The 17,683-nt window shown below is 39.8% G+C and overlaps 51 non-coding genes across 51 annotated transcripts; all 51 read left to right on the top strand.

The window, feature by feature from the left end:
- Positions 1 to 25: 25 nt before the first annotated feature.
- Trnaa-cgc (transfer RNA alanine (anticodon CGC)) lies at positions 26 to 98 on the top strand. The gene has a single exon. It is a non-coding gene; the product is annotated as a tRNA-Ala (tRNA).
- Positions 99 to 166: 68 nt separating this feature from the next.
- Trnaa-cgc (transfer RNA alanine (anticodon CGC)) lies at positions 167 to 239 on the top strand. The gene has a single exon. It is a non-coding gene; the product is annotated as a tRNA-Ala (tRNA).
- A 350-nt stretch (positions 240 to 589) lies between these two features.
- Trnaa-cgc (transfer RNA alanine (anticodon CGC)) lies at positions 590 to 662 on the top strand. The gene has a single exon. It is a non-coding gene; the product is annotated as a tRNA-Ala (tRNA).
- A 68-nt stretch (positions 663 to 730) lies between these two features.
- On the top strand, positions 731 to 803 carry Trnaa-cgc (transfer RNA alanine (anticodon CGC)). The gene has a single exon. It is a non-coding gene; the product is annotated as a tRNA-Ala (tRNA).
- A 68-nt stretch (positions 804 to 871) lies between these two features.
- Trnaa-cgc (transfer RNA alanine (anticodon CGC)) lies at positions 872 to 944 on the top strand. Its single transcript has one exon. It is a non-coding gene; the product is annotated as a tRNA-Ala (tRNA).
- A 210-nt stretch (positions 945 to 1,154) lies between these two features.
- On the top strand, positions 1,155 to 1,227 carry Trnaa-cgc (transfer RNA alanine (anticodon CGC)). The gene has a single exon. It is a non-coding gene; the product is annotated as a tRNA-Ala (tRNA).
- Positions 1,228 to 1,295: 68 nt separating this feature from the next.
- Trnaa-cgc (transfer RNA alanine (anticodon CGC)) lies at positions 1,296 to 1,368 on the top strand. Its single transcript has one exon. It is a non-coding gene; the product is annotated as a tRNA-Ala (tRNA).
- Positions 1,369 to 1,718: 350 nt separating this feature from the next.
- Positions 1,719 to 1,791, top strand: Trnaa-cgc (transfer RNA alanine (anticodon CGC)). The gene has a single exon. It is a non-coding gene; the product is annotated as a tRNA-Ala (tRNA).
- Positions 1,792 to 1,859: 68 nt separating this feature from the next.
- Positions 1,860 to 1,932, top strand: Trnaa-cgc (transfer RNA alanine (anticodon CGC)). Its single transcript has one exon. It is a non-coding gene; the product is annotated as a tRNA-Ala (tRNA).
- Positions 1,933 to 2,141: 209 nt separating this feature from the next.
- On the top strand, positions 2,142 to 2,214 carry Trnaa-cgc (transfer RNA alanine (anticodon CGC)). The gene has a single exon. It is a non-coding gene; the product is annotated as a tRNA-Ala (tRNA).
- Positions 2,215 to 2,282: 68 nt separating this feature from the next.
- Positions 2,283 to 2,355, top strand: Trnaa-cgc (transfer RNA alanine (anticodon CGC)). Its single transcript has one exon. It is a non-coding gene; the product is annotated as a tRNA-Ala (tRNA).
- Positions 2,356 to 2,564: 209 nt separating this feature from the next.
- On the top strand, positions 2,565 to 2,637 carry Trnaa-cgc (transfer RNA alanine (anticodon CGC)). The gene has a single exon. It is a non-coding gene; the product is annotated as a tRNA-Ala (tRNA).
- Positions 2,638 to 2,705: 68 nt separating this feature from the next.
- On the top strand, positions 2,706 to 2,778 carry Trnaa-cgc (transfer RNA alanine (anticodon CGC)). Its single transcript has one exon. It is a non-coding gene; the product is annotated as a tRNA-Ala (tRNA).
- Positions 2,779 to 2,847: 69 nt separating this feature from the next.
- Trnaa-cgc (transfer RNA alanine (anticodon CGC)) lies at positions 2,848 to 2,920 on the top strand. Its single transcript has one exon. It is a non-coding gene; the product is annotated as a tRNA-Ala (tRNA).
- A 350-nt stretch (positions 2,921 to 3,270) lies between these two features.
- Trnaa-cgc (transfer RNA alanine (anticodon CGC)) lies at positions 3,271 to 3,343 on the top strand. The gene has a single exon. It is a non-coding gene; the product is annotated as a tRNA-Ala (tRNA).
- Positions 3,344 to 3,411: 68 nt separating this feature from the next.
- On the top strand, positions 3,412 to 3,484 carry Trnaa-cgc (transfer RNA alanine (anticodon CGC)). The gene has a single exon. It is a non-coding gene; the product is annotated as a tRNA-Ala (tRNA).
- A 68-nt stretch (positions 3,485 to 3,552) lies between these two features.
- Trnaa-cgc (transfer RNA alanine (anticodon CGC)) lies at positions 3,553 to 3,625 on the top strand. The gene has a single exon. It is a non-coding gene; the product is annotated as a tRNA-Ala (tRNA).
- A 68-nt stretch (positions 3,626 to 3,693) lies between these two features.
- Positions 3,694 to 3,766, top strand: Trnaa-cgc (transfer RNA alanine (anticodon CGC)). Its single transcript has one exon. It is a non-coding gene; the product is annotated as a tRNA-Ala (tRNA).
- Positions 3,767 to 4,398: 632 nt separating this feature from the next.
- Positions 4,399 to 4,471, top strand: Trnaa-cgc (transfer RNA alanine (anticodon CGC)). Its single transcript has one exon. It is a non-coding gene; the product is annotated as a tRNA-Ala (tRNA).
- A 209-nt stretch (positions 4,472 to 4,680) lies between these two features.
- On the top strand, positions 4,681 to 4,753 carry Trnaa-cgc (transfer RNA alanine (anticodon CGC)). Its single transcript has one exon. It is a non-coding gene; the product is annotated as a tRNA-Ala (tRNA).
- Positions 4,754 to 4,821: 68 nt separating this feature from the next.
- Positions 4,822 to 4,894, top strand: Trnaa-cgc (transfer RNA alanine (anticodon CGC)). The gene has a single exon. It is a non-coding gene; the product is annotated as a tRNA-Ala (tRNA).
- A 350-nt stretch (positions 4,895 to 5,244) lies between these two features.
- Trnaa-cgc (transfer RNA alanine (anticodon CGC)) lies at positions 5,245 to 5,317 on the top strand. The gene has a single exon. It is a non-coding gene; the product is annotated as a tRNA-Ala (tRNA).
- A 350-nt stretch (positions 5,318 to 5,667) lies between these two features.
- On the top strand, positions 5,668 to 5,740 carry Trnaa-cgc (transfer RNA alanine (anticodon CGC)). Its single transcript has one exon. It is a non-coding gene; the product is annotated as a tRNA-Ala (tRNA).
- Positions 5,741 to 5,808: 68 nt separating this feature from the next.
- On the top strand, positions 5,809 to 5,881 carry Trnaa-cgc (transfer RNA alanine (anticodon CGC)). The gene has a single exon. It is a non-coding gene; the product is annotated as a tRNA-Ala (tRNA).
- A 350-nt stretch (positions 5,882 to 6,231) lies between these two features.
- Trnaa-cgc (transfer RNA alanine (anticodon CGC)) lies at positions 6,232 to 6,304 on the top strand. Its single transcript has one exon. It is a non-coding gene; the product is annotated as a tRNA-Ala (tRNA).
- A 491-nt stretch (positions 6,305 to 6,795) lies between these two features.
- Positions 6,796 to 6,868, top strand: Trnaa-cgc (transfer RNA alanine (anticodon CGC)). Its single transcript has one exon. It is a non-coding gene; the product is annotated as a tRNA-Ala (tRNA).
- A 350-nt stretch (positions 6,869 to 7,218) lies between these two features.
- On the top strand, positions 7,219 to 7,291 carry Trnaa-cgc (transfer RNA alanine (anticodon CGC)). Its single transcript has one exon. It is a non-coding gene; the product is annotated as a tRNA-Ala (tRNA).
- Positions 7,292 to 7,359: 68 nt separating this feature from the next.
- Trnaa-cgc (transfer RNA alanine (anticodon CGC)) lies at positions 7,360 to 7,432 on the top strand. The gene has a single exon. It is a non-coding gene; the product is annotated as a tRNA-Ala (tRNA).
- A 350-nt stretch (positions 7,433 to 7,782) lies between these two features.
- Trnaa-cgc (transfer RNA alanine (anticodon CGC)) lies at positions 7,783 to 7,855 on the top strand. Its single transcript has one exon. It is a non-coding gene; the product is annotated as a tRNA-Ala (tRNA).
- Positions 7,856 to 8,205: 350 nt separating this feature from the next.
- Positions 8,206 to 8,278, top strand: Trnaa-cgc (transfer RNA alanine (anticodon CGC)). Its single transcript has one exon. It is a non-coding gene; the product is annotated as a tRNA-Ala (tRNA).
- A 209-nt stretch (positions 8,279 to 8,487) lies between these two features.
- Trnaa-cgc (transfer RNA alanine (anticodon CGC)) lies at positions 8,488 to 8,560 on the top strand. Its single transcript has one exon. It is a non-coding gene; the product is annotated as a tRNA-Ala (tRNA).
- Positions 8,561 to 8,628: 68 nt separating this feature from the next.
- On the top strand, positions 8,629 to 8,701 carry Trnaa-cgc (transfer RNA alanine (anticodon CGC)). Its single transcript has one exon. It is a non-coding gene; the product is annotated as a tRNA-Ala (tRNA).
- Positions 8,702 to 9,192: 491 nt separating this feature from the next.
- Trnaa-cgc (transfer RNA alanine (anticodon CGC)) lies at positions 9,193 to 9,265 on the top strand. The gene has a single exon. It is a non-coding gene; the product is annotated as a tRNA-Ala (tRNA).
- A 68-nt stretch (positions 9,266 to 9,333) lies between these two features.
- Trnaa-cgc (transfer RNA alanine (anticodon CGC)) lies at positions 9,334 to 9,406 on the top strand. The gene has a single exon. It is a non-coding gene; the product is annotated as a tRNA-Ala (tRNA).
- Positions 9,407 to 9,898: 492 nt separating this feature from the next.
- Positions 9,899 to 9,971, top strand: Trnaa-cgc (transfer RNA alanine (anticodon CGC)). The gene has a single exon. It is a non-coding gene; the product is annotated as a tRNA-Ala (tRNA).
- Positions 9,972 to 10,039: 68 nt separating this feature from the next.
- Trnaa-cgc (transfer RNA alanine (anticodon CGC)) lies at positions 10,040 to 10,112 on the top strand. The gene has a single exon. It is a non-coding gene; the product is annotated as a tRNA-Ala (tRNA).
- Positions 10,113 to 10,603: 491 nt separating this feature from the next.
- On the top strand, positions 10,604 to 10,676 carry Trnaa-cgc (transfer RNA alanine (anticodon CGC)). The gene has a single exon. It is a non-coding gene; the product is annotated as a tRNA-Ala (tRNA).
- Positions 10,677 to 11,026: 350 nt separating this feature from the next.
- Trnaa-cgc (transfer RNA alanine (anticodon CGC)) lies at positions 11,027 to 11,099 on the top strand. The gene has a single exon. It is a non-coding gene; the product is annotated as a tRNA-Ala (tRNA).
- Positions 11,100 to 11,167: 68 nt separating this feature from the next.
- Positions 11,168 to 11,240, top strand: Trnaa-cgc (transfer RNA alanine (anticodon CGC)). Its single transcript has one exon. It is a non-coding gene; the product is annotated as a tRNA-Ala (tRNA).
- A 491-nt stretch (positions 11,241 to 11,731) lies between these two features.
- On the top strand, positions 11,732 to 11,804 carry Trnaa-cgc (transfer RNA alanine (anticodon CGC)). The gene has a single exon. It is a non-coding gene; the product is annotated as a tRNA-Ala (tRNA).
- A 68-nt stretch (positions 11,805 to 11,872) lies between these two features.
- Trnaa-cgc (transfer RNA alanine (anticodon CGC)) lies at positions 11,873 to 11,945 on the top strand. Its single transcript has one exon. It is a non-coding gene; the product is annotated as a tRNA-Ala (tRNA).
- A 491-nt stretch (positions 11,946 to 12,436) lies between these two features.
- Positions 12,437 to 12,509, top strand: Trnaa-cgc (transfer RNA alanine (anticodon CGC)). The gene has a single exon. It is a non-coding gene; the product is annotated as a tRNA-Ala (tRNA).
- Positions 12,510 to 12,859: 350 nt separating this feature from the next.
- Positions 12,860 to 12,932, top strand: Trnaa-cgc (transfer RNA alanine (anticodon CGC)). Its single transcript has one exon. It is a non-coding gene; the product is annotated as a tRNA-Ala (tRNA).
- Positions 12,933 to 13,000: 68 nt separating this feature from the next.
- Trnaa-cgc (transfer RNA alanine (anticodon CGC)) lies at positions 13,001 to 13,073 on the top strand. The gene has a single exon. It is a non-coding gene; the product is annotated as a tRNA-Ala (tRNA).
- A 1,054-nt stretch (positions 13,074 to 14,127) lies between these two features.
- Positions 14,128 to 14,200, top strand: Trnaa-cgc (transfer RNA alanine (anticodon CGC)). Its single transcript has one exon. It is a non-coding gene; the product is annotated as a tRNA-Ala (tRNA).
- Positions 14,201 to 14,268: 68 nt separating this feature from the next.
- Trnaa-cgc (transfer RNA alanine (anticodon CGC)) lies at positions 14,269 to 14,341 on the top strand. Its single transcript has one exon. It is a non-coding gene; the product is annotated as a tRNA-Ala (tRNA).
- Positions 14,342 to 14,409: 68 nt separating this feature from the next.
- Trnaa-cgc (transfer RNA alanine (anticodon CGC)) lies at positions 14,410 to 14,482 on the top strand. The gene has a single exon. It is a non-coding gene; the product is annotated as a tRNA-Ala (tRNA).
- Positions 14,483 to 14,550: 68 nt separating this feature from the next.
- Trnaa-cgc (transfer RNA alanine (anticodon CGC)) lies at positions 14,551 to 14,623 on the top strand. Its single transcript has one exon. It is a non-coding gene; the product is annotated as a tRNA-Ala (tRNA).
- A 773-nt stretch (positions 14,624 to 15,396) lies between these two features.
- On the top strand, positions 15,397 to 15,469 carry Trnaa-cgc (transfer RNA alanine (anticodon CGC)). Its single transcript has one exon. It is a non-coding gene; the product is annotated as a tRNA-Ala (tRNA).
- Positions 15,470 to 15,960: 491 nt separating this feature from the next.
- On the top strand, positions 15,961 to 16,033 carry Trnaa-cgc (transfer RNA alanine (anticodon CGC)). Its single transcript has one exon. It is a non-coding gene; the product is annotated as a tRNA-Ala (tRNA).
- Positions 16,034 to 17,087: 1,054 nt separating this feature from the next.
- Positions 17,088 to 17,160, top strand: Trnaa-cgc (transfer RNA alanine (anticodon CGC)). Its single transcript has one exon. It is a non-coding gene; the product is annotated as a tRNA-Ala (tRNA).
- Positions 17,161 to 17,683: the final 523 nt, after the last annotated feature.

The raw sequence follows: 17,683 nt of genomic DNA, 5'->3' as shown, positions 1-17,683 counted from the left end.
TATAATAAATCAGTCTGAAGAATATGGGGAATTAGCTCAATTGGTAGAGCGCTCGCTTCGCATGTGAGAAGTACCGGGATCGATACCCGGATTCTCCACTCTTCGTTTTTCATCGGAAAATTGAATTATTGCTCATTTGAATATAATAAATCAGTCTGAAGAATATGGGGAATTAGCTCAATTGGTAGAGCGCTCGCTTCGCATGTGAGAAGTACCGGGATCGATACCCGGATTCTCCACTCTTCGTTTTTCATCGGAAAATTGAATTATTGCTCATTTGAATATAATAAATCAATCAGAAGAATATGGGGAATTAGCTAAATTAGTAGAGCGCTCGCTTTGCATTTGAGAAGTACCGGGATCGATACCCGGATTCTCCACTCTTCGTTTTTCATCGGAAAATTGAATTATTGATCATTTGAATATAATAAATCAGTCAGAAGAATATGGGGAATTAGCTCAATTGGTAGAGCGCTCGCTTCGCATGTGAAAAGTACCGGGATCGATACCCGGATTCTCCACTCTTCGTTTTTCATTTGAAAATTGAATTATTGCTCATTAGAATATAATAAATCAGTCTGAAGAATATGGGGAATTAGCTCAATTGGTAGAGCGCTCGCTTCGCATGTGAGAAGTACCGGGATCGATACCCGGATTCTCCACTCTTCGTTTTTCATCGGAAAATTGAATTATTGCTCATTTGAATATAATAAATCAGTCTGAAGAATATGGGGAATTAGCTCAATTGGTAGAGCGCTCGCTTCGCATGTGAGAAGTACCGGGATCGATACCCGGATTCTCCACTCTTCGTTTTTCATCGGAAAATTGAATTATTGCTCATTTGAATATAATAAATCAGTCTGAAGAATATGGGGAATTAGCTCAATTGGTAGAGCGCTCGCTTCGCATGTGAGAAGTACCGGGATCGATACCCGGATTCTCCACTCTTCGTTTTTTCATCGGAAAATTGAATTATTGCTCATTTGAATATAATAAATCAGTCTGAAGACTATGGGGAATTAGCTCAATTGGTAGAGCGCTCCATTCGCATGGGAGAAGTACCGGGATCGATACCCGGATTCTCCACTCTTCGTTTTTCATCGGAAAATTGAATTATTGCTCATTTGAATATAATAAATCAGTCTGAAGAATATGGGGAATTAGCTCAATTGGTAGAGCGCTCGCTTCGCATGTGAGAAGTACCGGGATCGATACCCGGATTCTCCACTCTTCGTTTTTCATCGGAACATTGAATTATTGCTCACTTGAATATAATAAATCAGTCTGAAGAATATGGGGAATTAGCTCAATTGGTAGAGCGCTCGCTTCGCATGTGAGAAGTACCGGGATCGATACCCGGATTCTCCACTCTTCGTTTTTCATCGGAAAATTGAATTATTGCTCATTTGAATATAATAAATCAATCAGAAGAATATGGGGAATTAGCTAAATTAGTAGAGCGCTCGCTTTGCATGTTAGAAGTACCGGTATTGATACACGGATTCTCCACTCTTCGTTTTTCATCGGAAAATATAATTATTGATCATTTGAATATAATAAATCAGTCAGAAGAATATGGGGAATTAGCTCAATTGGTAGAGCGCTCGCTTCGCATGTGAAAAGTATCGGGATCGATACCCGGATTCTCCACTCTTCGTTTTTCCTTTGAAAATTGAATTATTGCTCATTTGAATATAATAAATCAGTCTGAAGAATATGGGGAATTAGCTCAATTGGTAGAGCGCTCGCTTCGCATGTGAGAAGTACCGGGATCGATACCCGGATTCTCCACTCTTCGTTTTTCATCGGAAAATTGAATTATTGCTCATTTGAATATAATAAATCAGTCTGAAGAATATGGGGAATTAGCTCAATTGGTAGAGCGCTCGCTTCGCATGTGAGAAGTACCGGGATCGATACCCGGATTCTCCACTCTTCGTTTTTCATCGGAAAATTGAATTATTGCTCATTTGAATATAATAAATCAGTCTGAAGAATATGGGGAATTAGCTCAATTGGTAGAACGCTCGCTTCGCATGTGAGAAGTACCGGGATCGATACCCGGATTCTCCACTCTTCGTTTTTCATCGGAACATTGAATTATTGCTCACTTGAATATAATAAATCAGTCTGAAGAATATGGGGAATTAGCTCAATTGGTAGAGCGCTCGCTTCGCATGTGAGAAGTACCGGGATCGATACCCGGATTCTCCACTCTTCGTTTTTCATCGGAAAATTGAATTATTGCTCATTTGAATATAATAAATCAGTCTGAAGAATATGGGGAATTAGCTCAATTGGTAGAGCGCTCGCTTCGCATGTGAGAAGTACCGGGATCGATACCCGGATTCTCCACTCTTCGTTTTTCATCGGAAAATTGAATTATTGCTCATTTGAATATAATAAATCAGTCTGAAGAATATGGGGAATTAGCTCAATTGGTAGAACGCTCGCTTCGCATGTGAGAAGTACCGGGATCGATACCCGGATTCTCCACTCTTCGTTTTTCATCGGAACATTGAATTATTGCTCACTTGAATATAATAAATCAGTCTGAAGAATATGGGGAATTAGCTCAATTGGTAGAGCGCTCGCTTCGCATGTGAGAAGTACCGGGATCGATACCCGGATTCTCCACTCTTCGTTTTTCATCGGAAAATTGAATTATTGCTCATTTGAATATAATAAATCAGTCTGAAGAATATGGGGAATTAGCTCAATTGGTAGAGCGCTCGCTTCGCATGTGAGAAGTACCGGGATCGATACCCGGATTCTCCACTCTTCGTTTTTCTATCGGAAAATTGAATTATTGCTCATTTGAATATAATAAATCAGTCTGAAGAATATGGGGAATTAGCTCAATTGGTAGAGCGCTCGCTTCGCATGTGAGAAGTACCGGGATCGATACCCGGATTCTCCACTCTTCGTTTTTCATCGGAAAATTGAATTATTGCTCATTTGAATATAATAAATCAGTCAGAAGAATATGGGGAATTAGCTAAATTAGTAGAGAGCTCGCTTTGCATGTGAGAAGTACCGGGATCGATACCCGGATTCTCCACTCTTCGTTTTTCATCGGAAAATTGAATTATTGATCATTTGAATATAATAAATCAGTCAGAAGAATATGGGGAATTAGCTTAATTAGTAGAGCGATCGCTTTGCATGTGAGAAGTACCGGGATCGATACTCGGATTCTCCACTCTTCGTTTTTCATCGGAAAATTGAATTATTGCTCATTTGAATATAATAAATCAGTCAGAAGAATATGGGGAATTAGCTCAATTGGTAGAGCGCTCGCTTCGCATGTGAGAAGTACCGGGATCGATACCCGGATTCTCCACTCTTCGTTTTTCATCGGAACATTGAATTATTGCTCACTTGAATATAATAAATCAGTCTGAAGAATATGGGGAATTAGCTCAATTGGTAGAGCGCTCGCTTCGCATGTGAGAAGTACCGGGATCGATACCCGGATTCTCCACTCTTCGTTTTTCATCGGAAAATTGAATTATTGCTCATTTGAATATAATAAATCAGTCTGAAGAATATGGGGAATTAGCTCAATTGGTAGAGCGCTCGCTTCGCATGTGAGAAGTACCGGGATCGATACCCGGATTCTCCACTCTTCGTTTTTCATCGGAAAATTGAATTATTGCTCATTTGAATATAATAAATCAGTCTGAAGAATATGGGGAATTAGCTCAATTGGTAGAGCGCTCGCTTCGCATGTGAGAAGTACCGGGATCGATACCCGGATTCTCCACTCTTCGTTTTTCATCGGAAAATTGAATTATTGCTCATTTGAATATAATAAATCAGTCAGAAGAATATGGGGAATTAGCTAAATTAGTAGAGCGCTCGCTTTGCATGTGAGAAGTACCGGGATCGATACCCGGATTCTCCACTCTTCGTTTTTCATCGGAAAATTGAATTATTGATCATTTGAATATAATAAATCAGTCAGAAGAATATGGGGAATTAGCTTAATTAGTAGAGCGATCGCTTTGCATGTGAGAAGTACCGGGATCGATACTCGGATTCTCCACTCTTCGTTTTTCATCGGAAAATTGAATTATTGCTCATTTGAATATAATAAATCAGTCAGAAGAATATGGGGAATGAGCTCGATTGGTAAAGCGCTAGCTTCGCATGTGAGAAGTACCGGGATCGATACCCGGATTCTCCACTCTTCGTTTTTCATCGGAAAATGGAATTATTGCTCATTTGAATATAATAAATCAGTCTGAAGAATATGGGGAATTAGCTCAATTATTAGAGCGCTCGCTTCGCATGTGAGGAGTACCGGGATCGATACCCGGATTCTCCACTCTTCGTTTTTCATCGGAAAATTGAATTATTGCTCATTTGAATATAATAAATCAGTCAGAAGAATATGGGGAATTAGCTCAATTGGTAGAGCGCTCGCTTCGCATGTGAGAAGTACCGGGATCGATACCCGGATTCTCCACTCTTCGTTTTTCATCGGAAAATGGAATTATTGCTCATTTGAATATAATAAATAAGTCTGAGGAATATGGGGAATTAGCTCAATTGGTAGAGCGCTCGCTTCGCATGTGTGAAGTACCGGTATCGATACCCGGATTCTCCACTCTTCGTTTTTCATCGGAAAATTGAATTATTGCTCATTTTAATATAATAAATCAGTCTGAAGAATATGGGGAATTAGCTCAATTGGTAGAGCGCTCGCTTCGCATGTGAGAAGTACCGGGATCGATACCCGGATTCTCCACTCTTCGTTTTTCATCGGAAAATTTAATTATTGCTCATTTGAATATAATAAATCAGTCTGAAGAATATGGGGAATTAGCTCAATTGGTAGAGCGCTCGCTTCGCATGTGAGAAGTACCGGGATCGATACCCGGATTCTCCACTCTTCGTTTTTCATCGGAAAATTGAATTATTGCTCATTTCAATATAATAAATCAGTCAGAAGAATATGGGGAATTAGCTCAATTGGTAGAGCGCTCGCTTCGCATGTGAGAAGTACCAGGATCGATACCCGGATGCTCCACTCTTCGTTTTTCATTGGAAAATTTAATTATTGCTCATTTGAATTTAATAAATCAGTCTGAAGAATATGGGGAATTAGCTCAATTGGTAGAGCGCTCGCGTCGCATGGTAGAAGTACTGGGATCGATACCCGGATTCTCCACTCTTCGTTTTTCATCGGAAAATTGAATTATTGCTCATTTGAATATAATAAATCAGTCTGAAGAATATGGGGAATTAGCTCAATTGGTAGAGCGCTCGCTTCGCATGTGAGAAGTACCGGGATCGATACCCGGATTCTCCACTCTTCGTTTTTCATCGGAAAATTGAATTATTGCTCATTTGAATATAATAAATCAGTCTGAGGAATATAGGGAATTAGCTCAATTGGTAGAGCGCTCGCTTCGCATGTGAGAAGTACCGGGATCGATACCCGGATTCTCAACTCTTCGTTTTTCATCGGAAAATGGAATTATTGCTCATTTGAATATAATAAATAAGTCTGAGGAATATGGGGAATTAGCTCAATTGGTAGAGCGCTCGCTTCGCATGTGTGAAGTACCGGTATCGATACCCGGATTCTCCACTCTTCGTTTTTCATCGGAAAATTGAATTATTGCTCATTTGAATATAATAAATCAGTCTGAAGAATATGGGGAATTAGCTCAATTGGTAGAGCGCTCGCTTCGCATGTGAGAAGTACCGGGATCGATACCCGGATTCTCCACTCTTCGTTTTTCATCGGAAAATTGCATTATTGCTCATTTAAATATAATAAATCAGTCTGAAGTATATGGGGAATTAGCTCAATTGGTAGAGCGCTCGCTTCGCATGTGAGAAGTACCGGGATCGATACCCGGATTCTCCACTCTTCGTTTTTCATCGGAAAATTGAATTATTGCTCATTTCAATATAATAAATCAGTCAGAAGAATATGGGGAATTAGCTCAATTGGTAGAGCGCTCGCTTCGCATGTGAGAAGTACCAGGATCGATACCCGGATGCTCCACTCTTCGTTTTTCATCGGAAAATTGAATTATTGCTCATTTGAATATAATAAATCAGTCTGAAGAATATGGGGAATTAGCTCAATTGGTAGAGCGCTCGCGTCGCATGTGAAAAGTACTGGGATCGATACCCGGATTCTCCACTCTTCGTTTTTCATCGGAAAATTGAATTATTGCTCATTTGAATATAATAAATCAGTCTGAAGAATATGGGGAATTAGCTCAATTGGTAGAGCGCTCGCTTCGCATGTGAGAAGTACCGGGATCGATACCCGGATTCTCCACTCTTCGTTTTTCATCGGAAAATTGAATTATTGCTCATTTGAATATAATAAATCAGTCTGAGGAATATAGGGAATTAGCTCAATTCGTAGAGCGCTCACTTCGCATGTGAGAAGTACCGGGATCGATACCCGGATTCTCAACTCTTCGTTTTTCATCGGAAAATTTAATTATTGCTCATTTTAATATAATAAATCAGTCTGAAGAATATGGGGAATTAGCTTAATTGGTAGAGCGCTCGCGTCGCATGTGAGAAGTACTGGGATCGATACCCGGATTCTCCACTCTTCGTTTTTCATCGGAAAATTGAATTATTGCTCATTTGAATATAATAAATCAGTCTGAAGAATATGGGGAATTAGCTCAATTGGTAGAGCGCTCGCGTCGCATGGTAGAAGTACTGGGATCGATACCCGGATTCTCCACTCTTCGTTTTTCATCGGAAAATTGAATTATTGCTCATTTGAATATAATAAATCAGTCTGAAGAATATGGGGAATTAGCTCAATTGGTAGAGCGCTCGCTTCGCATGTGAGAAGTACCGGGATCGATACCCGGATTCTCCACTCTTCGTTTTTCATCGGAAAATTGAATTATTGCTCATTTGAATATAATAAATCAGTCTGAGGAATATAGGGAATTAGCTCAATTGGTAGAGCGCTCGCTTCGCATGTGAGAAGTACCGGGATCGATACCCGGATTCTCAACTCTTCGTTTTTCATCGGAAAATGGAATTATTGCTCATTTGAATATAATAAATAAGTCTGAGGAATATGGGGAATTAGCTCAATTGGTAGAGCGCTCGCTTCGCATGTGTGAAGTACCGGTATCGATACCCGGATTCTCCACTCTTCGTTTTTCATCGGAAAATTGAATTATTGCTCATTTGAATATAATAAATCAGTCTGAAGAATATGGGGAATTAGCTCAATTGGTAGAGCGCTCGCTTCGCATGTGAGAAGTACCGGGATCGATACCCGGATTCTCCACTCTTCGTTTTTCATCGGAAAATTGCATTATTGCTCATTTAAATATAATAAATCAGTCTGAAGTATATGGGGAATTAGCTCAATTGGTAGAGCGCTCGCTTCGCATGTGAGAAGTACCGGGATCGATACCCGGATTCTCCACTCTTCGTTTTTCATCGGAAAATTGAATTATTGCTCATTTCAATATAATAAATCAGTCAGAAGAATATGGGGAATTAGCTCAATTGGTAGAGCGCTCGCTTCGCATGTGAGAAGTACCAGGATCGATACCCGGATGCTCCACTCTTCGTTTTTCATCGGAAAATTGAATTATTGCTCATTTGAATATAATAAATCAGTCTGAAGAATATGGGGAATTAGCTCAATTGGTAGAGCGCTCGCGTCGCATGTGAAAAGTACTGGGATCGATACCCGGATTCTCCACTCTTCGTTTTTCATCGGAAAATTGAATTATTGCTCATTTGAATATAATAAATCAGTCTGAAGAATATGGGGAATTAGCTCAATTGGTAGAGCGCTCGCTTCGCATGTGAGAAGTACCGGGATCGATACCCGGATTCTCCACTCTTCGTTTTTCATCGGAAAATTGAATTATTGCTCATTTGAATATAATAAATCAGTCTGAGGAATATAGGGAATTAGCTCAATTCGTAGAGCGCTCACTTCGCATGTGAGAAGTACCGGGATCGATACCCGGATTCTCAACTCTTCGTTTTTCATCGGAAAATTTAATTATTGCTCATTTTAATATAATAAATCAGTCTGAAGAATATGGGGAATTAGCTTAATTGGTAGAGCGCTCGCGTCGCATGTGAGAAGTACTGGGATCGATACCCGGATTCTCCACTCTTCGTTTTTCATCGGAAAATTGAATTATTGCTCATTTGAATATAATAAATCAGTCTGAAGAATATGGGGAATTAGCTCAATTGGTAGAGCGCTCGCTTCGCATGTGAGAAGTACCGGGATCGATACCCGGATTCTCCACTCTTCGTTTTTCATCGGAAAATTGAATTATTGCTCATTTGAATATAATAAATCAGTCTGAGGAATATAGGGAATTAGCTTAATTCGTAGAGCGCTCGCTTCGCATGTGAGAAGTACTGGGATCGATACCCGGATTCTCCACTCTTCGTTTTTCATCGGAAAATTGAATTATTGCTCATTTGAATATAATAAATCAGTCTGAAGAATATGGGGAATTAGCTCAATTGGTAGAGCGCTCGCTTCGCATGTGAGAAGTACCGGGATCGATACCCGGATTCTCCACTCTTCGTTTTTCATCGGAAAATTGAATTATTGCTCATTTGAATATAATAAATCAGTCTGAAGAATATGGGGAATTAGCTCAATTGGTAGAGCGCTCGCTTCGCATGTGAGAAGTACCGGGATCGATACCCGGATTCTCCACTCTTCGTTTTTCATCGGAAAATTGAATTATTGCTCATTTGAATATAATAAATCAGTCTGAAGAATATGGGGAATTAGCTCAATTGGTAGAGCGCTCGCTTCGCATCTGAGAAGTACCGGGATCGATACCCGGATTCTCCACTCTTCGTTTTTCATCGGAAAATTGAATTATTGCTCATTTCAATATAATAAATCAGTCTGAAGAATATGGGGAATTAGCTCAATTGGTAGAGCGCTCGCTTCGCATGTGAGAAGTACCAGGATCGATACCCGGATGCTCCACTCTTCGTTTTTCATCGGAAAATTTAATTATTGCTCATTTGAATTTAATAAATCAGTCTGAAGAATATGGGGAATTAGCTCAATTGGTAGAGCGCTCGCGTCGCATGTGAGAAGTACTGGGATCGATACCCGGATTCTCCACTCTTCGTTTTTCATCGGAAAATGGAATTATTGCTCATTTGAATATAATAAATCAGTCTGAAGAATATGGGGAATTAGCTCAATTGGTAGAGCGCTCGCTTCGCATGTGAGAAGTACCGGGATCGATACCCGGATTCTCCACTCTTCGTTTTTCATCGGAAAATTGAATTATTGCTCATTTGAATATAATAAATCAGTCTGAAGAATATGGGGAATTAGCTCAATTGGTAGAGCGCTCGCTTCGCATGTGAGAAGTACCGGGATCGATACCCGGATTCTCCACTCTTCGTTTTTCATCGGAAAATTGAATTATTGCTCATTTCAATATAATAAATCAGTCAGAAGAATATGGGGAATTAGCTTAATTGGTAGAGCGCTCGCTTCGCATGTGAGAAGTACCAGGATCGATACCCGGATGCTCCACTCTTTCTTTTTTCATCGGAAAATTTAATTATTGCTCATTTGAATTTAATAAATCAGTCTGAAGAATATGGGGAATTAGCTCAATTGGTAGAGCGCTCGCGTCGCATGTGAGAAGTACTGGGATCGATACCCGGATTCTCCACTCTTCGTTTTTCATCGGAAAATTAAATTATTGCTCATTTGAATATAATAAATCAGTCTGAAGAATATGGGGAATTAGCTCAATTGGTAGAGCGCTCGCGTCGCATGTGAGAAGTACTGGGATCGATACCCGGATTCTCCACTCTTCGTTTTTCATCGGAAAATTGAATTATTGCTCATTTGAATATAATAAATCAGTCTGAAGAATATGGGGAATTAGCTCAATTGGTAGAGCGCTCGCTTCGCATGTGAGAAGTACCGGGATCGATACCCGGATTCTCCACTCTTCGTTTTTCATCGGAAAATTGAATTATTGCTCATTTGAATATAATAAATCAGTCTGAAGAATATGGGGAATTAGCTCAATTGGTAGAGCGCTCGCTTCGCATGTGAGAAGTACCGGGATCGATACCCGGATTCTCCACTCTTCGTTTTTCATCGGAAAATTGAATTATTGCTCATTTCAATATAATAAATCAGTCAGAAGAATATGGGGAATTAGCTTAATTGGTAGAGCGCTCGCTTCGCATGTGAGAAGTACCAGGATCGATACCCGGATGCTCCACTCTTCGTTTTTCATCGGAAAATTTAATTATTGCTCATTTGAATTTAATAAATCAGTCTGAAGAATATGGGGAATTAGCTCAATTGGTAGAGCGCTCGCGTCGCATGTGAGAAGTACTGGGATCGATACCCGGATTCTCCACTCTTCGTTTTTCATCGGAAAATTAAATTATTGCTCATTTGAATATAATAAATCAGTCTGAAGAATATGGGGAATTAGCTCAATTGGTAGAGCGCTCGCGTCGCATGTGAGAAGTACTGGGATCGATACCCGGATTCTCCACTCTTCGTTTTTCATCGGAAAATTGAATTATTGCTCATTTGAATATAATAAATCAGTCTGAAGAATATGGGGAATTAGCTCAATTGGTAGAGCGCTCGCTTCGCATGTGAGAAGTACCGGGATCGATACCCGGATTCTCCACTCTTCGTTTTTCATCGGAAAATTGAATTATTGCTCATTTGAATATAATAAATCAGTCTGAAGAATATGGGGAATTAGCTCAATTCGTAGAGCGCTCGCTTCGCATGTGAGAAGTACCGGGATCGATACCCGGATTCTCCACTCTTCGTTTTTCATCGGAAAATTGAATTATTGCTCATTTGAATATAATAAATCAGTCTGAGGAATATAGGGAATTAGCTTAATTCGTAGAGCGCTCGCTTCGCATGTGAGAAGTACTGGGATCGATACCCGGATTCTCCACTCTTCGTTTTTCATCGGAAAATTGAATTATTGCTCATTTGAATATAATAAATCAGTCTGAAGAATATGGGGAATTAGCTCAATTGGTAGAGCGCTCGCTTCGCATGTGAGAAGTACCGGGATCGATACCCGGATTCTCCACTCTTCGTTTTTCATCGGAAAATTGAATTATTGCTCATTTGAATATAATAAATCAGTCTGAAGAATATGGGGAATTAGCTCAATTGGTAGAGCGCTCGCTTCGCATGTGAGAAGTACCGGGATCGATACCCGGATTCTCCACTCTTCGTTTTTCATCGGAAAATTGAATTATTGCTCATTTGAATATAATAAATCAGTCTGAAGAATATGGGGAATTAGCTCAATTGGTAGAGCGCTCGCTTCGCATCTGAGAAGTACCGGGATCGATACCCGGATTCTCCACTCTTCGTTTTTCATCGGAAAATTGAATTATTGCTCATTTCAATATAATAAATCAGTCTGAAGAATATGGGGAATTAGCTCAATTGGTAGAGCGCTCGCTTCGCATGTGAGAAGTACCAGGATCGATACCCGGATGCTCCACTCTTCGTTTTTCATCGGAAAATTTAATTATTGCTCATTTGAATTTAATAAATCAGTCTGAAGAATATGGGGAATTAGCTCAATTGGTAGAGCGCTCGCGTCGCATGTGAGAAGTACTGGGATCGATACCCGGATTCTCCACTCTTCGTTTTTCATCGGAAAATGGAATTATTGCTCATTTGAATATAATAAATCAGTCTGAAGAATATGGGGAATTAGCTCAATTGGTAGAGCGCTCGCTTCGCATGTGAGAAGTACCGGGATCGATACCCGGATTCTCCACTCTTCGTTTTTCATCGGAAAATTGAATTATTGCTCATTTGAATATAATAAATCAGTCTGAAGAATATGGGGAATTAGCTCAATTGGTAGAGCGCTCGCTTCGCATGTGAGAAGTACCGGGATCGATACCCGGATTCTCCACTCTTCGTTTTTCATCGGAAAATTGAATTATTGCTCATTTCAATATAATAAATCAGTCAGAAGAATATGGGGAATTAGCTTAATTGGTAGAGCGCTCGCTTCGCATGTGAGAAGTACCAGGATCGATACCCGGATGCTCCACTCTTCGTTTTTCATCGGAAAATTTAATTATTGCTCATTTGAATTTAATAAATCAGTCTGAAGAATATGGGGAATTAGCTCAATTGGTAGAGCGCTCGCGTCGCATGTGAGAAGTACTGGGATCGATACCCGGATTCTCCACTCTTCGTTTTTCATCGGAAAATTAAATTATTGCTCATTTGAATATAATAAATCAGTCTGAAGAATATGGGGAATTAGCTCAATTGGTAGAGCGCTCGCGTCGCATGTGAGAAGAAGTGGGATCGATACCCGGATTCTCCACTCTTCGTTTTTCATCGGAAAATTGAATTATTGCTCATTTGAATATAATAAATCAGTCTGAAGAATATGGGGAATTAGCTCAATTGGTAGAGCGCTCGCTTCGCATGTGAGAAGTACCGGGATCGATACCCGGATTCTCCACTCTTCGTTTTTCATCGGAAAATTGAATTATTGCTCATTTGAATATAATAAATCAGTCTGAGGAATATAGGGAATTAGCTCAATTCGTAGAGCGCTCGCTTCGCATGTGAGAAGTACCGGGATCGATACCCGGATTCTCCACTCTTCGTTTTTCATCGGAAAATTGAATTATTGCTCATTTGAATATAATAAATCAGTCTGAAGAATATGAGGAATTAGTTCAATTGGGAGAGCGCTCGCTTAACATGAGAGAAGTTCCGGGATCGATACCCGGATTCTCCACTTTTCGTTTTTCATCGTAAAATTGAATGATTGCTCATTTTAATATGCTAAATCAGTCTGAAGAATATGGGGAATTAGCTCAATTGGTAGAGCGCTCGCTTCGCATGTGAGAAGTACCGGGATCGATACCCGGATTCTCCACTCTTCGTTTTTCATCGGAATATTGAATTATTGCTCATTTGAATATAATAAATCAGTCAGAAGAATATGGGGAATTAGCTCAATTGGTAGAGCGCTCGCTTCGCATGTGAGAAGTACCGGGATCGATACCCGGATTCTCCACTCTTCGTTATTCATCGGAAAATTGAATTATTGCTCATTTGAATATAATAAATCAGTCTGAGGAATATAGGGAATTAGCTCAATTGGTAGAGCGCTCGCTTTGCATGTGAGAAGTACCGGGATCGATACCCGAATTCTCCACTCTTCGTTTTTCATCGGAAAATTGAATAATTGCTCATTTGAATATAATAAATCAGTCTGAAGAATATGGGGAATTAGCTCAATTAGAAGAGCGCTCGCTTAACATTAGAGAAGTACCGGGATCGATACCCGGATTCTCCACTCTTCGTTTTTCATCGGAAAATTGAATTATTGCTCATTTTAATATAATAAATCAGTCTGAAGAATATGGGGAATTAGCTCAATTGGTAGAGCGCTCGCTTCGCATGTGAAAAGTACCGGGATCGATACCCGGATTCTCCACTCTTCGTTTTTCATCGGAAAATTGAATTATTGCTCATTTGAATATAATAAATCAATCAGAAGAATATGGGGAATTAGCTAAATTAGTAGAGCGCTCGCTTTGCATGTTAGAAGTACCGGTATTGATACCCGGATTCTCCACTCTTCGTTTTTCATCGGAAAATTGAATTATTGATCATTTCAATATAATAAATCAGTCAGAAGAATATGGGGAATTAGCTCAATTGGTAGAGCGCTCGTTTCGCATGTGAAAAGTACCGGGATCGATACCCGGATTCTCCACTCTTCGTTTTTCCTTTGAAAATTGAATTATTGCTCATTTGAATATAATAAATCAGTCTGAAGAATATGGGGAATTAGCTCAATTGGTAGAGCGCTCACTTCGCATGTGAGAAGTACCGGGATCGATACCCGGATTCTCCACTCTTCGTTTTTCATCGGAAAATTGAATTATTGCTCATTTGAATATAATAAATCAGTCTGAAGAATATGGGGAATTAGCTCAATTGGTAGAGCGCTCGCTTCGCATGTGAGAAGTACCGGATCGATACCCGGATTCTCCACTCTTCGTTTTTCATCGGAAAATTGAATTATTTCTCATTTGAATATAATAAATCAGTCTGAAGAATATGGGGAATTAGCTCAATTGGTAGAGCGCTCGCTTCGCATGTGAGAAGTACCGGGATCGATACCCGGATTCTCCACTCTTCGTTTTTCATCGGAACATTGAATTATTGCTCACTTGAATATAATAAATCAGTCTGAAGAATATGGGGAATTAGCTCAATTGGTAGAGCGCTCGCTTCGCATGTGAGAAGTACCGGGATCGATACCCGGATTCTCCACTCTTCGTTTTTCATCGGAAAATTGAATTATTGCTCATTTGAATATAATAAATCAGTCTGAAGAATATGGGGAATTAGCTCAATTGGTAGAGCGCTCGCTTCGCATGTGAGAAGTACCGGGATCGATACCCGGATTCTCCACTCTTCGTTTTTCATCGGAAAATTGAATTATTGCTCATTTGAATATAATAAATCAGTCTGAAGAATATGGGGAATTAGCTCAATTGGTAGAGCGCTCGCTTCGCATGTGAGAAGTACCGGGATCGATACCCGGATTCTCCACTCTTCGTTTTTCATCGGCAAATTGAATTATTGCTCATTTGAATATAATAAATCAGTCAGAAGAATATGGGGAATTAGCTAAATTAGTAGAGCGCTCGCTTTGCATGTGAGAAGTACCGGGATCGATACCCGGATTCTCCACTCTTCGTTTTTCATCGGAAAATTGAATTATTGATCATTTGAATATAATAAATCAGTCAGAAGAATATGGGGAATTAGCTTAATAAGTAGAGCGATCGCTTTGCATGTGAGAAGTACCGGGATCGATACTCGGATTCTCCACTCTTCGTTTTTCATCGGAAAATTTAATTATTGCTCATTTGAATATAATAAATCCATCAGAAGAATATGGGGAATTAGCTCGATTGGTAGAGCGCTAGCTTCGCATGTGAGAAGTACCGGGATCGATACCCGGATTCTCCACTCTTCGTTTTTCATCGGAAAATGGAATTATTGCTCATTTGAATATAATAAATCAGTCTGAAGAATATGTGGAATTAGCTCAATTATTAGAGCGCTCGCTTCGCATGTGAGAAGTACCGGGATCGATACCCGGATTCTCCACTCTTCGTTTTTCATCGGAAAATGGAATTATTGCTCATTTGAATATAATAAATAAGTCTGAGGAATATGGGGAATTAGCTCAATTGGTAGAGCGCTCGCTTCGCATGTGTGAAGTACCGGTATCGATACCCGGATTCTCCACTCTTCGTTTTTCATCGGAAAATTGAATTATTGCTCATTTGAATATAATAAATCAGTCTGAAGAATATGGGGAATTAGCTCAATTGGTAGAGCGCTCGCTTCGCATGTGAGAAGTACCGGGATCGATACCCGGATTCTCCACTCTTCGTTTTTCATCGGAAAATTGAATTATTGCTCATTTGAATATAATAAATCAGTCAGAAGAATATGGGGAATTAGCTCAATTGGTAGAGCGCTCGCTTCGCATGTGAGAAGTACCAGGATCGATACCCGGATGCTCCACTCTTCGTTTTTCATCGGAAAATTTAATTATTGCTCATTTGAATATAATAAATCAGTCTGAGGAATATAGGGAATTAGCTCAATTCGTAGAGCGCTCGCTTCGCATGTGAGAAGTACCGGGATCGATACCCGGATTCTCAACTCTTCGTTTTTCATCGGAAAATTTAATTATTGCTCATTTGAATATAATAAATCAGTCTGAAGAATATGGGGAATTAGCTCAATTGGTAGAGCGCTCGCGTCGCATGTGAGAAGTACCGGGATCGATACCCGGATTCTCCACTCTTCGTTTTTCATCGGAAAATTGAATTATTGCTCATTTGAATATAATAAATCAGTCTGAAGAATATGGGGAATTAGCTCAATTGGTAGAGCGCTCGCTTCGCATGTGAGAAGTACCGGGATCGATACCCGGATTCTCCACTCTTCGTTTTTCATCGGAAAATTGAATTATTGCTCATTTGAATATAATAAATCAGTCTGAGGAATATAGGGAATTAGCTCAATTCGTAGAGCGCTCGCTTCGCATGTGAGAAGTACCGGGATCGATACGCGGATTCTCCACTCTTCGTTTTTCATCGGAAAATTGAATTATTGCTCATTTGAATATAATAAATCAGTCTGAGGAATATAGGGAATTAGCTCAATTGGTAGAGCGCTCGCTTCGCATGTGAGAAGTACCGGGATCGATACCCGAATTCTCCACTCTTCGTTTTTCATCGGAAAATTGAATTATTGCTCATTTGAATATAATAAATCAGTCAGAAGAATATGGGGAATTAGCTCAATTAGAAGAGCGCTCGCTTAACATGAGAGAAGTACCGGGATCGATACCCGGATTCTCCACTCTTCGTTTTTCATCGGAAAATTGAATTATTGCTCATTTTAATATAATAAATCAGTCTGAAGAATATGGGGAATTAGCTCAATTGGTAGAGCGCTCGCTTCGCATGTGAAAAGTACCGGGATCGATACCCGGATTCTCCACTCTTCGTTTCTCATCGGAAAATTTAATTATTGCTCATGTAAATATAATAAATCAGTCAGTAGAATATGGGGAATTAGCTCAATTGGTAGAGCGCTCGCTGCGCATGTGAGAAGTACCGGGATCGATACCCGGATTCTCCACTCTTCGTTTTTCATCGGAAAATTGAATTATTGCTCATTTGAATATAATAAATCAGTCTGAAGAATATGGGGAATTAGCTCAATTGGTAGAGCGCTCGCTTCGCATGTGAGAAGTACCGGGTCGATACCCGGATTCTCCACTTTTCGTTTTTCATCGGGAAATTTAATTATTGCTCATTTGAATATAATAAATCAGTCTGAAGAATATGGGGAATAAGCTCAATTGGTAGAGCGCTCGCTTCGCATGTGAGAAGTACCGGGATCGATACCCGGTTTCTCCACTCTTCGTTTTTCATCGGAAAATTGAATTATTGCTCATTTGAATATAATAAATCAGTCTGAAGAATATGGGGAATTAGCTCAATTGGTAGAGCGCTCGCTTCGCATGTGAGAAGTACCGGGATCGATACCCGGATTCTCCACTCTTCGTTTTTCATCGGCAAATTGAATTATTGCTCATTTGAATATAATAAATCAGTCTGAAGAATATGGGGAATTAGCTCAATTGGTAGAGCGCTCGCTTCGCATGTGAGAAGTACCGGGAACGATACCCGGATTCTCCACTCTTCGTTTTTCATCGGAAAATTGAATTATTGATCATTTGAATATAATAAATCAGTCAGAAGAATATGGGGAATTAGCTAAATTAGTAGAGCGCTCGCTTTGCATGTGAGAAGTACCCGGATCGATACTCGGATTCTCCACTCTTCGTTTTTCCTCGGAAAATTGAATTATTCCTCATTTGAACATAATAAATCAGTCAGAAGAATATTGGGACGTAGCTCGATTGGTAGAGCGCTAGCTTCGCATGTGAGAAGCACGGGATCGATACCCGGATTCTCCACTCTTCGTTTTTCATCGGAAAATTGAATTATTGCTCATTTGAATATAATAAACCAGTCTGAAGAATATGGGGAATTAGCTCAATTCGTAGAGCGCTCGCTT

The sequence above is a fragment of the Euprymna scolopes genome, chromosome 39 (assembly GCF_053919585.1).
Source record: "Euprymna scolopes isolate OS-2025 chromosome 39, ASM5391958v1, whole genome shotgun sequence".
NCBI classification, from domain to species: Eukaryota; Metazoa; Mollusca; class Cephalopoda; order Sepiida; family Sepiolidae; genus Euprymna; species Euprymna scolopes.
The sequence above is the reverse complement of the archived record's forward strand: the minus strand, read 5'-3'. Positions and strand labels throughout refer to the sequence as shown.